We start from the raw sequence: 13,028 nt of genomic DNA, 5'->3' as shown, positions 1-13,028 counted from the left end.
AGGAGAAGAGAAAATTTAAATAAATAAAGGGTTACACAGAAAAGCAGAACAATTTTAGGGAGGGAAATGTAGACACAATATCCCTGGTTTTCAATCCTCTGACTGAGCAGGGATTAACCTTACTGTGTACAGCCAGCACAAGGCGGGCCTTGCTTTTCTTAGGCCTTTATAAACCTGACATGGTGTCTTGTCAATGCCCGAGGGAAAATTAATTATCACTTCTGAAAAATCAAGGTGCTGTACACAGACACACACATGGCATGGGCATGCAAGACTGGATCAAAATTTCTGGAAAATTTGGGACATAAAAATAACCCCATGCATTTTGGGGAGGAAAAGAGAAGGAACCCTGTGAATCCCACATCTGCCAACATGCTCCGTTTGAACGCTGACAGGATAAAGAGCATCCTCGGTGCTTCCATCCGGAGTTAGAGCATGTCAAAATAGAAGGGACTGCAAGTCTGAAGAACAGAACATATTATTTTATTTTAAATAGGCTTTTGCCTTAGAAAAATTTGCTGTTGCCTCACATACTTCTGGCTTTGACGTGCTGGTGCCTTTCCTTGTTAACGCTCTGCACAAAGTACCTGTGCAACCACAGTCTATGTTGTGCTCTCCAGCTCTCTTGGGTGCATTTAATCATTAGAGAAAAAACAAGATCATAATGAAAATGCTGTAAATCGAAGTTTTTGCTTAGTTATCAATATATTAGTGCTATTTTGATAGACCTTATTCCAAATATTCAAGTATATGTTCAATATTGTGCACGGTCCTTTAATAGCAACTAAAGATTCTCTCAGGCAGAGTGGCAAAAAGAGAATTGAAGTTATAGTTAAGACAGCAGATGTTGTTATTCATCCAAAAGGAGCTTACTGGGAACTTGGCTTCCTGAGAAATTTGTCCTTCCTTCCACATACGCATGGTATTTCCCTCCCCCTTAGGCCACGTGCTCACCCCTAAAGCTGATTTCACCGGCACTGCTCACGCGCCGAGCGCTGCACATGTGCCTCAGTAACACACAGAAGGGGGTCTAATGCACAGGCAGAGATACTGCTGCATCATTAAGGGCCCTATTCAGCTGGAAAAATCCCGTGTTCAGAGACATGAGCACCCTGAAGCATCAGGTATGATTTGGTGGCTGGGAGGGGGGCCGACCAAAACCAGAGAGAAACCAAACCCTCCCTGAATGCGACTATAAAGACACGGTTGTGTACGACTGCACGTAGCCAGCCCGAAGAAGCCTCATTTTGCTGGTGCCCATAACATGCCAGGCCAGCCTTGTTCTCACTAAATCACAGCTTTGTAACGCCTTTGTGCCACATGACTGAGCCCAAGTTTCCCACCAAGGGAAGGTGGAATGAGGCAGCCCCGGCCGGGCGGCTGCAGCCTCCCTGTCCTTGCAGCTGAGAGGCTGAGGAGGGCAGGGGATGGCCAGGAAAACAGAACCACATATGCCCCACTGGGGCTTAGGAAATAAAGGTTAGGGTTTGATTTACACCATTAATAAAGAGTAGTTTCCAGAATTTCACAGCATGCACAGTGCCAGGTGGGTTTAGACAGGTAGGCCTTCAGCTGTGATAAGTTTGCAAGCTGTGGAAAAGAAAACAAACTCATAACTCAAACCCAACTATTAAATTACAACTCCACTTAATGCTACCTCAGAAAAATGGATGGATGCAGGAAGGAGTTCTCCAGAGTGCAGACATCCCGCTGGCAGAGCCAGGCGGCCTGACGCCGCAGGAGGGGGGTGCGAGCATGCGACACCTTAAGTCCAGGATTTGAGGGCTCCGGTTCTTGCGGGCCAGGAACAGAAATGCACTCGCCTGCCCTCACCAAAGGTCCCACCGCAGCGAGCAGGGTTGGGGAGTGGTGGCGCCCGGCACTGAGCCCCTCGGGATCCGGAGCGGCCGGAGGCTCCGTCTGAGGCGCCGAGTTAAACCCTCCCCTGCGGCAGCACCGCCGAGCGCCCCAGGATCGACAGCCACAGCCCATCTGCCACTGCTGCTCTCCTTTCATCCCTTTTTTCCCCAAATACTGGATTCTGTTAGATATATGTCTCGATGAGGCCCTGATTCAGCAAACTCTGTAAGTCAGGCACACAAACCATCCTGACAGCCGAAGTTAGAGCCGAGCTCATCTGGCTGGGGACGGGGACAGATTTACTCGCAGGGCGCCAGTGAGGGGAGGACCAGGCCCCTTGTCACGGGGTGTTAAATGGGCTCAATAAAAGTGGAGCCATTAGCCCATATATTTGCTGTGCTCAATGTCAGCCCTCATTGATCCCTGGCTGCTCGCAAGGTTGGAGTTTTACATATTCAATTATCGGGGGAGAACATTTAAACAAAAGCTGGAAATAGAGTAAGGACAAGAAAACCGCTGATATATCAGACCAGGGCGGATGCGAGAGCCACTCACGATATATATTCCCAGATGTTTATTATGCATTTATAGAGATAGCACTTAAATATGAAAAGTTTCACTCCATTTGGAAAACAGCCACCAAAACTTTCTAAGTTTCACAGCCTGTCTTGTTGAGAAAAGAACACATCCATCTTCAGTCTGGAAGAAGACAGACCAGGTGAGAGCCACATCGAGACACTGAGAGCAATAATCTTCCCTCATCATTTACTGACGTGTGCTCTTTCTTGGAGGGAGGGCAGGATAATTTAAGCCTTATTCTTTCCCTGCTCGCCTGTATTATCAGAAATTATCTTGCCCAGTATTACAGACTGAAGATTCCTTTCCAAACCATACCCAGTGGGCAAAATGTTTTGAATGTGTACATTTAAAAATGGGCAGAAAGGAAGACAGAAAAAAACCTGGGTATGCATTGCTGTGAGCAGTAACTGCAAAGAGCATCACAGACTCTCTTTTCCTCTGGATAGCCAACCCTGAAGCAATAAAGAGAAGAAACACTTCCATTATTTTCTGCTTTGAGTGATCAATATGATGGCACCAGCCAAACCAGACCTTTTCCTCTCCGGATCCACTGCAGGGCTGGGCAGAACTCCCGTCACTGGAAGCGAGGCCGCAGCCCGCCCCAGCTTCTCCCCCTTTTCAGAGAAGAGGGACGGCTGTCACCGGCGGGACGGGGCAGTGTCCTGTCACTACAGTGTCCTGACCAGGTACTGCTGCCCTTCCCACAGGCTGCTCCTCCCTCCCTCTCATTTACAATGGCTTAGGAGCTTTGCTCCTTCCGAGAAAGTGCAGGGATAAAACAGACATAAGCAGTCTAAGTGAGGAACCGTTACACTCCCATCCTGCCACCCTGCTGGCACACGGGAGGGACAGGGAGGAGCAGGGGCTGCTCCAGTGCCTCCCCAGGAGGAAGAAGCAGATTTTCTGCCGGTGCAATAGGAAGGCACACAGGGGTGCATTTCTGTTACAGGAGTCACTTTGGCCCTGGTCATGCAAAAGATTGTTGGGGTTTTTTTGTCAGAAGAACACAGAAAGTCTTCCCTTTCTGAACTCATCACCTACAAACTGCAATTTTGCTCATTCCACATCGAAAATTACATCTGTGTGCTGAACACAGCTCGCAGTCATTTGACATACTAAGCTCTGCCCCACTTCAGCTGCTCATGGAAGCTTCCACAGCCGAGCAGACACTTGCACATGTCCAGCTCACTGTCTTGCCTGTTACGTTAATTGAATCAGATGTGGGGGAAGTTGCAGGAGGTGAATCCATCACACTCTGGATGAAGGCTGCTGCTCAAATGGGAACCAATCTGCTTTCAAAATGTCTTGCTTTAATGTGCCTAGTGATATTTTGTTAAAGAAAGAGACATCTAGTATTTAATGCTCTTCATCTTTCAAAAGTGAGCAAATACTTGTAATTAAATTAATTATGATAGTCATGCAGGTGTCTCATGTGTGCTGTAAGTTGCGTTTTGATTTCCAAGACATTGCCTCCTAAAAGGAAATAGTTTATTCCTTTGTTCTGCACTGCTTTTGATTGGAAGGACAGTGAATAATTAATTACAGCGATATTTCAGAATTGTGAATTACTACGAGAAAATGACAGGTTCTCCCTACAGCCCCCTCCCTGCGGACGGCTGCTCCTCCTGGAAGCACAGGACAGGCTCTGGCGGGCCCCGAGGCAGCTGACTCTCTGCTGTTTTCAGAGATGAAAGAAGCAGGAACATTTTCATCAGGAAACTGATCTTAAATCATGCAAGAAATACCAAGCAGTTCTCAGTGCACCTTTACCTCAGGTGTGGGAACTGCAATTTCCATTTCAAAAGCATTTCCACAATATTAAAGTAAGTTCTTCCAATTAAGAACAAAACATTATGTTTTCCTTTGAATTTAAATTAGACAAATTCAGGCCATTCTTAATGGCTAAGTGTTACTGAGCAGCGGAAACCACACATCTATCTTCTATTGCAGTATCCCATGTACATCTGTGAAAGGAAAACAATGAACACTCTCGCCAGTCACCCCTCTCGGAGGAGGCACTCCTGGATTGCTGCAAACGGGACACTGACCAGTGGGTTTTCCTTGGCTAAACCAGGACAGCTGCTTGGATAAACTTGGATAAAGGCAGAGAGGGATAAACTGCAAGAGTGGGTAAAATACAAAGGAACACAAAGGAGGATTATGCACAGGTATTCCCAGAAATAAAAGCAGAAAAGTCAGCACTGAACCCGTTTCCCTCTGGAACCCGTCTCCCTCTGAGCACCAGCGTGTCCCGGCTGCCCACGAAGGGGACCGGCGTCGGAAAACGGGTTTGCAGCTCTGAAGAGTTCCCACAGAGTTTCTGCCTCCTTCTCCTAAAAAAGTTACTGCTCAAAGTTGCATCTATAGCTCAAGGAAGTGGGAGAAACAATAAAACGGACCTTCAGTTAAAACAGCCCAGATCTGATACAATTACTGAGCAGTGAAAGAAAATAAACGGCCTTTAACTGATGCTGGAATTGCCCAGTGTCCTCCCATCGCTTGGTTCTCATTTCGGAATTAAGAAGTCTTTCTTCTTAATAGTCACCCACGGCAGCTAACTGTTGCCTTCTGCTAGTCCCATAAGGTGCTCAGTAATCAAATTATTACTTCTTTATTCTTCAGTAATAGCCGGGCTCTTTCAAAGAAAGGCCTCAGTTCAGGGGAAGCTCATGAAGAAGTTTAACGGTACGTTAAATGATGCTGAATTACACAGGAATTTGCATGGATTTGCATTTTACATTTATATTAATGCCAGATGAGTTCATTATGATTCATCTAACAATAATGAATGCTAAAGGAATCAGTAATGATCGTGATATTACATCTGTGTCATAATCCTGTCTCTGCAGTTTCAGCCTCCTACTCTCTACAACAGCAGAGAATCGGTTACTACCACTGAACGTGACATCGCTCGTCTCTTACCATCGTGACTCAGGCCTAACTTTTATGAGACCTTCATGGGTTTTCTGTGAACATATGGCTTAAAAATCTGCCAATTATCATCTTTCCAGCATCCAATATAGCTGAGCAATCACTCAGAGCCCGTTCCCATTTGTTGATTTTGCCGTCTTCCCCCTTTCTCCCTGGGGACGTCGAGCGGCTCGCACAGCTCAGCCGGCAGAGGAGCGGGTTCCTCTCGTCCCCTCCGAGGTCTGAGAGCTGTTGGATCAAAACTGGCCAACAGATGCCGATACGTTTGGGGAACAGGAGAGGAGGCCTTGTTGCTGTGGAGCACAGGCCTGCCCTGTCCCCTGCCACTGCCCACCGCTTCCCCCTGGATCCACAGCCGGGAGCGAGCTGCCGACACCGCCCGGCGCGGGCAGGGCCGGTGTCCTGCCTGCAAAGCGTCACAGAGACAGAGCTCCTGCTCTTCGCTGCAGTCTACATGGGTTTAGAGCTCATTCCTCCTACCGCGTCACAGTCTGCGTTCCTCTGTATTCACAGTCTGAATCCTCTGCTAATGTTTGTCTTAGAATGTAAATAGGTCTTCTGACAGTACATGTGCGACTTAGCTCACTGACATTTTTTTATGCTGATGACTTCACTCCTGTAAATTTAAAGGATGGGGCCTAAAATTTGCCTTCAGTAGGAACAGAGTTTCAAAAATATCTGAAAAAAACCCTGTCCTCATAATTCCTATAACAGCAATTCTGTTCCACATCTTTTGCTACATTATTTTGCTTTCTTAATGCTGCTTTAAACCCCTTTGGCAGGAACAGCTAATAACAGCTTGGAAAGATTAATATGTATGTTAGATGGAAACACTATTGTTTCCATGGTGCAAAATCCCTTCTGTGATATGTCTTCCTGCAAAATGTCTAATCAGCAGCAAAAAGCCAAATACCTGTAAAGTGGAGAATGAGCTTAAAAAATCCTATTAGACCATTCAGGACATTTCTCTAGCTACTGCAGCGATGGACACCGGGCACGTGACGGCCGCGCTGCCCCGTGGTTGATCCGAGTCTCTTGTCTGTTCTGTAGCATCCAAGGCTGCCTTGTCTCAGAACGCCCCTGGGGAGATCAGACTCTTCTCCTTGCTGCTGGCCCTCAGGGTGCTCGGGGCTGAGCGGGGTGCTCGGGGCTGAGCAGGGTGCTCGGGGCTGAGCGGGTCACTGCCCAGGGTTCCAGCAGGCGGCCAAGTCAGTGTGTCACTGCTGGTGGAGGCCGGGGAGAGGAGCAGCCTCCTACAGTTTTCCCCCCGGGTCCATACCCAAGAGGAGAGGCTGTGGCCTCTGTCTCCTTCCGCAAGACCTTTAACAGTCCAAGGCAAAGCTCCCTCTCCAGATTTTTCCATATAGAATAAAAATTTCTACTGGGAAAAAGGAAATCTTAAAATAGATTCCATCTTCTGTTGAAGAGCATTCGCCTCTTCCCCAAGACCTCTTCTTGCTTCAGAAAGAGAACCCACCTTAAGCACCAGTTGTTAGGGATTTAATGAAGAACCTTTTAATTCTAACAGCTGTTGTTTTAATTACCAAAGGATTTATAATTAGACCCCCTGCACAATCCTGCTGCTAAACCAGAGGCTCAGAAACCCCCCCGACACGGGTGGAGCTCACCGGGCAGTCTGTCTGTCCGTCTGCTGCCCTGGCAAGCAGCCACCCTTTGCCTCAATCTTTCAGGAAAAGGAAGAGGAACGAGTGAAAGCAGCTAGGACCGCGGATGCAACCGACCACCCCATCGTGAACAGTAATATTCCTCATGCTAACAAATATCAGGTGTGTTGGTTTGTTGCTAACAATAACTAACTGTGCAAACTTGTCATGTGCCCATTTCATAGCTTTTATTACTGTTTTAAGGGGATTCATCTCACAACTCTCTTTCAAGCGATCACCTCACTAAGTTGTTTTAAAGGCTTCTAGTGGTATCAAGACAAGATGCTCTTCCCACACCTTTCAACTGGAATGAGGGAAAAAAGGACAGTTTTAGACAGACCTGTATGTTTTTACAGCAAACCCTGCTGTGCACACTCAATACCATACAGCCAAGACTGTCTTTTTAATTCTGGGCTCCTTTCTGAGTTCCTCACAAAATTTAGTTATTTTCTTAGTTTCTCGCAGGCCTGGTTTCTCATCCCTCACACACAGACAGATATTCTGAGCTGGATGCTCTCGTCTCCTTCTGCCCCGCTAACGTGAGCGCACAGACCCCCAAGACGGGGAGGCCCTCCCGGCTGCCGGGGGGGGCTGCCCTGTGCCGCGCTGCCGACCCCAGCCCTGCCCCGGGAGCCCCGCGCCCGCAGGCAGCCCCCGCTGCCCGCCCAGACACGGCGGGTTGGGACCCTGCGGCACGGGACCGGGCTCAGACCCGTCCCTGCGCGTCCCGCGGCCGCGGATCCGCACAGCCACCGGCTGCTCCAGCCCAGACACGGGGAGCAGCACTTGACAGGCTGCTGACTTGTAGTGATAGACTTTATTAAAAATCAGGGGGGACCGAAGCTCTTAGCTCCTTATTAGAGTGCAGACTTGTTAGGAAAATTTAGTGATATGAAAACTATTACAGCATCCAGCAGAAACAGTCCTTCTGAGACATTCAGAATAGCAAAAGGTTAAATTAAAACTTCCCTGCTGCAGCATAATCAGGAGATGGCCAGGCACAGTCTCCATGTTATCATGCTGTGCACGCTTAAATTAGAACGGTGAAGCGGATTTTATATATATATAGCATGAAGACATTATAATACAGAGACCTGCTTCCCCTCTCCAAATGGCTTTCTTTTCCACTTCTGACTGAGTCTGAAACTGTTAGAGCTTGATTAAAAGCTCACTGACGAAAACATGGTTTTCCCGTCAGAACACGGGTTTCAGATGGCCCTGCAGCGCTCATCTCCCAACGCTGGCAAAGGGCTGGTTAACGCCCGCCCATCAGGAGGGAGGGGAAAGCCCCCACAGACGTGCCTGTCTAGTCCCAGAGCACAGGGACCATTTGCCATGCAGGTGTGACACCACCACCTGACACACGACAGTCTTTTGAGGACTGGGCAGGGGCCAACCTCGAACCATCTCCACCAGACACCTTCTGTGCTGACAGGCGCAGGCACAGACAGCGCCTGCACCAAGAGGTGCCAAAGGCACGACCCAGGGAGACAAGCAGGGCTGTATGGCTGCTGTGTGTCGCAGCAAAGGCCACCTGAGTCTCCCCGGGGACAGTGACACTTCCCTGCCCTCCCCGCAGAGCCGCGGGCCAGGGCCCGCACTGAGCACACAGCATGGCGCACACACAGGTGACACGGACCCAACGCACGAACTGGACCTAGAAAATGCAGACAGCCACACACTAATTACAGAGAGCATTTTCTACCTGCTGTTCTCTACCGGCATGGAGCCAGCGGGGCGAACCCAGTGCCACGAGTGAGCAGAGCTGAGCCTCGAGGGTGGGCAGCGGCGGGGACGACTTTCTCATAGTCTGCAGAGCGGAGACATCTGAATCTACGGCCCACGGCACAGCTCACTCTGAGGATTTGTGTAACCCCAGCATGAGAGCCGAACAGTGTCAATAAACAATTAACATGCTCCTGACCAAGCAATTAAATCAATGGCAAGTGGGGAATTCCAGCAGACAATGTAATTATTGTATTAACTGCAAAAATTGCGATATGTAACTACTGCAAGGAAGAAACACCAGCCAAGGAAAAGCTGAGGCTGCTTGCTTCAACACTTGCCTCTGTCGTGGAACAGGATGTGTTTGATTCAAAGGGAAGACAACACTTATTATTACAAAAATTTACTGACAAGCAGGAAGAATGTTTTCCAACAGCAGCGCCGTCACCTGTGTCTGCAGGGGCTCACACACTGTTGTCGGGAAGAGGGTGAAGCGCCAGCGGAAGGGACCGTGCCGAAGGTGCTTTTCTTACAGGACCATCAGCTGCCGAGCTGTAGGGCACCAACACAGGTAAAGGTCACGTAAATCTTGAGAGTATTTTATGAAGAGTTAGTATGTTTTAATGGAACTCGGCACAAGGGAGTCTGTCTGGGCTGGAATTTCTGGTCTCTCCTCCACACTCTCTCAAATAAGGGGATGAGATGAAACTCTCCCATGGTTTTCCATCCTAGGCAGAGAGCAGGAGCTCCCTGGCCTGCGGCTCAGCGCCCGGTCTGACCGCGGGGTGCTCAGCACTGCGGCACAGGCAGGCCCCAGCACCAACACAGGCGGAGAAGCCAGACCTCCTCGAGCTGGATCACCGCCCTGACACTGCCTGTGCGTCCCTCGTGCTTAATTACAAGTCACATTGCACATCCTGCTTGAACTGCTGAGGAGAGCTGCTTAGCTTGGAAAATTCAGAATCCATGCGCTCATTATGCAAGATAAAATAACTCTCACTTCAACAGGAGCTGACATGGAGCCTAGAGAAAGAGCAGATCTGTGAAACGGGGGCTGTTTGATCCATGCTTTGCTAGCTGCTATATCAGCTCCTCTCAGGAGATGAGAAGGAATATTAGCCAGGAAATTACTTTCCAGTTAGTTCAAGCTGCGTTTTGCAATGCTGATTGAGGTGGAAGGTGACAGAAACAATTGCTAAATATCAATAATATTATGTACACAATTAAAATGCAGCCAAGAGTCTTTTAATACAAAACAAAATGAGGAGCCTGTGCAAGGGATTCAGTGATGTTGCTAGGTTAAATCTTCAACACAGTGGAATATTTGAAAATGTAATTTTTGCCTCCTCCTCCAAATCCCTTTTAATATTCACAATTGGCTTCTCTGTGAGAGATTTCCAGCTCTGAAAGGTTGTTTGAGCCGAGTAACTAAGGATTATCTCTAATAAAGCACTGTTATTCAGGACAAATCTCTACAGACATGTTTACTAAATAACTCTGATATTTTACAAAACGAATTGCATTAATTACAACCACAGCAGCAACAAAAACAGGTGGTGAAATGTTTCAGTCATGGCCATCATAACAAAACAAAAAAAAATAATCTATGTGGAACTTTCTGTCAGAATAAACACTCAAAGTCCCAGACAGGCTTCTGTCATTTCAGAGTCGGTGAAGGAAGAGACAGACCAGCAAACAGAGCAGAGCTTTGCAGGGTGCCCCCCGTGCGGCGGGCAGGGATGGCTCAAGGCAGGGACAGGGCCCGGCCGGCAGCCCTGGGGCTGGGCAGGACCTGCGTGGGGCTGGACGTGGGGCTGGACACAGCCACGAGCACTCGCTGCCGCCATCCCGCCGGCCCGCGGCTCCCAGGGCCCCTTGGGCTGCCCCGGGCCAGGCCTCACGGCGGGCGCAGAGCCAAACGCACCCTTGCCCCCCAGCACCGCTGAGAACAGGGTCCCTCTGCTCCCCCCCGGCCTCGCAGGCACCGGGGCACGGGGCGCTGCGTGTCCCTGGGGAGGGCAGCACAGCCCCCCGCCGGGCACGGCTCCCCTCGGCACCGAAACTCAGTGCCAGAGAGGACGCGCCTGGGCGATGCCAAGGGAGAGAGTTTTCCCCACGGAGCTACTCGTTCGCTAGGTCTGTTCCTTCTGCCATCGATCTAGCGGTTGACTTTGAGCAAAGTCGTTTCCCCTCCCTGTGCATCTTTCTGCAACCCCCGACTGCTTGATGAGGGACTTGGAGCTACCGCCGAGAGTACCCGGGTTTGCTCCCCCTGCCCGGCGGCCAGTTTCCAGCAGAGACTGCTGCGGCCTCGGACAACGCCCGCCTGGAACCGGAGGCAGGTTCTAGGCTCTCCAGACTGCTTCGAACACTGAGAGAGATGCTTAGTTTCTAGTGGTAAGCTCAGAAGCCTGACTTTTAACTCTTTCTGAAAACCATGGCCTGTGCCCGCTCTTGCAACAGGATAAGGAGAAACCTTTGTTTTGGCTGTATCCGTCTGACATTTTCAGTGACAAAAATAAATTTGATTTGCACAAGCTGTGAAGGAATGGGAAAGATGTTATTTCTAAAATGCGCGTGGTGCTATTGGATATGATAAGAGACTGAATGAGTCAGTAAATGTAGCAGTTTAGTAGCTTAAAAAAAAAAAAATCAATAATCATGCAGCAAGATCTACATTATTGGAACAGGAAAATGTAGCTGAAAGCCTGCCTGTCTGGGGAAGTTAAGCCTCGCCGTTACCGGTCCCTTGCCTGGGAAGCGGCGGGGCAGTTCCTCAGCGACACGCTCGCCCAGGTGGTGAGATCGGCTGATCCCCGGGCTGACAAATGCTGCTCTTAAAGGGGGAACAGCGTAAAATTCCACCCCCAAAGTGCACAGGGATTTCAGTGGCTCTCACCAGCTGCTGGCTCAAACCGTCCTGACCGTGCGGGTGACAGAGCCAACACATCAAACAAGGGGGAAGAGGCGTCCCTAAGAAATCCCACCTCAGCATCAGGCATGCAAGCAAGATGCATTTCCCCTCATCATCCTTAAACATGAGCAGAATCCAGAAGAAAGATCAAAGGAACTCATTTTAGGGCATCACCTGTTTTTCAAATCTACTGCATCATCACAGACAAGATGGGAACATTCATAAGTGTAGAAGACTGGGTAAACTCTTACAAGCTATCTAAATCTACTTGCTAGTCCTTAGGAAGGAACATATCTCACCAAGCTATCCATAAATTAATGTATTTGCCTCATTTTAATTGCCTGGGCTCCCTTCATACTCAACAGAAAGAGATGCCATTCATAGAATTGTCCATTCTGCCTACTGTAAGACACCTTTTCTCTGACCGATTCTTGTTTATCTCTGATTTTAATAATGTCAAAATACTGGGAAGAATAGCATGCTAATAAAGGATTTTTTTAATTATTTTTTTCAGACAAGGAGCAGAGTCCCATTTCTGGTCTCAGTGCTACGCACACAAGGTTCATGGATGCGATTTGTATACAGAAAAATCTGGTCTTTGGGCTTCTCCTGTGATTGTGTAATTCTTCCCCTGCTGATCGACATACCCAAAGGGAAAACAAAAAGCTCCACAAATTGCAGGCTTCCAAGTTGCCAGAGAGATAGCTCAGAAAATTAGTCCTTCTTCAAAAAGGAATGAAAAAAAAATTGTTCCTGCTTGGGAGGCAAAAAAGAAAATCCAAAAATTTTTACTAAATCAGTAAAAAAGAAAAACAAACCAACAAACAACAAAGATATTTCCACGTGCACTTAACGCTGAGTGCATAAGTAAGGGAATGCTCTCACAGCGAAGGAGACAGGTAGCGTTTTGCTGGGCAGAGGTCTAAGCCCGGCGGCCCCCGAGGGCAGCGACCGCTCGGCTGCCTTAGAGAGTTCCCAGAAAGGGGGTCCTGGCCCCGTTACAGCACAGCCGCTCCCGAGTGACTCAGCACACTCGCCCACTAGGAAATGAGGAATAAAAGGCTGTGAAAAGCACGGGGATTATTTAAATTGCCTGCTTCAAGATTTACAAAGTAATTTCCGCCAGTTGTAAACCAGGCACATGCCGGCTGCAGGGGCTGGGGGGCGGTGGGGTGTCTCCTCCTCCCCAACCACTGGATCTTCCCCTCTCCCTGCGCTGCCGAGCGGCTCCTCGGAGCGAAGGCCAGGAGGGAGGAGGCTGCGGCCACGCTCCGCGTCCACCCCGCCGGGTTACGGCTGCTCCTGACAGCGGCTGCTCCAGCTGCAACGACGCTGCTGGTCAGACTGGACGTGAC

This window comes from Athene noctua, chromosome 19 (assembly GCF_965140245.1).
Source record: "Athene noctua chromosome 19, bAthNoc1.hap1.1, whole genome shotgun sequence".
NCBI classification, from domain to species: Eukaryota; Metazoa; Chordata; class Aves; order Strigiformes; family Strigidae; genus Athene; species Athene noctua.
The sequence above is the reverse complement of the archived record's forward strand: the minus strand, read 5'-3'. Positions refer to the sequence as shown.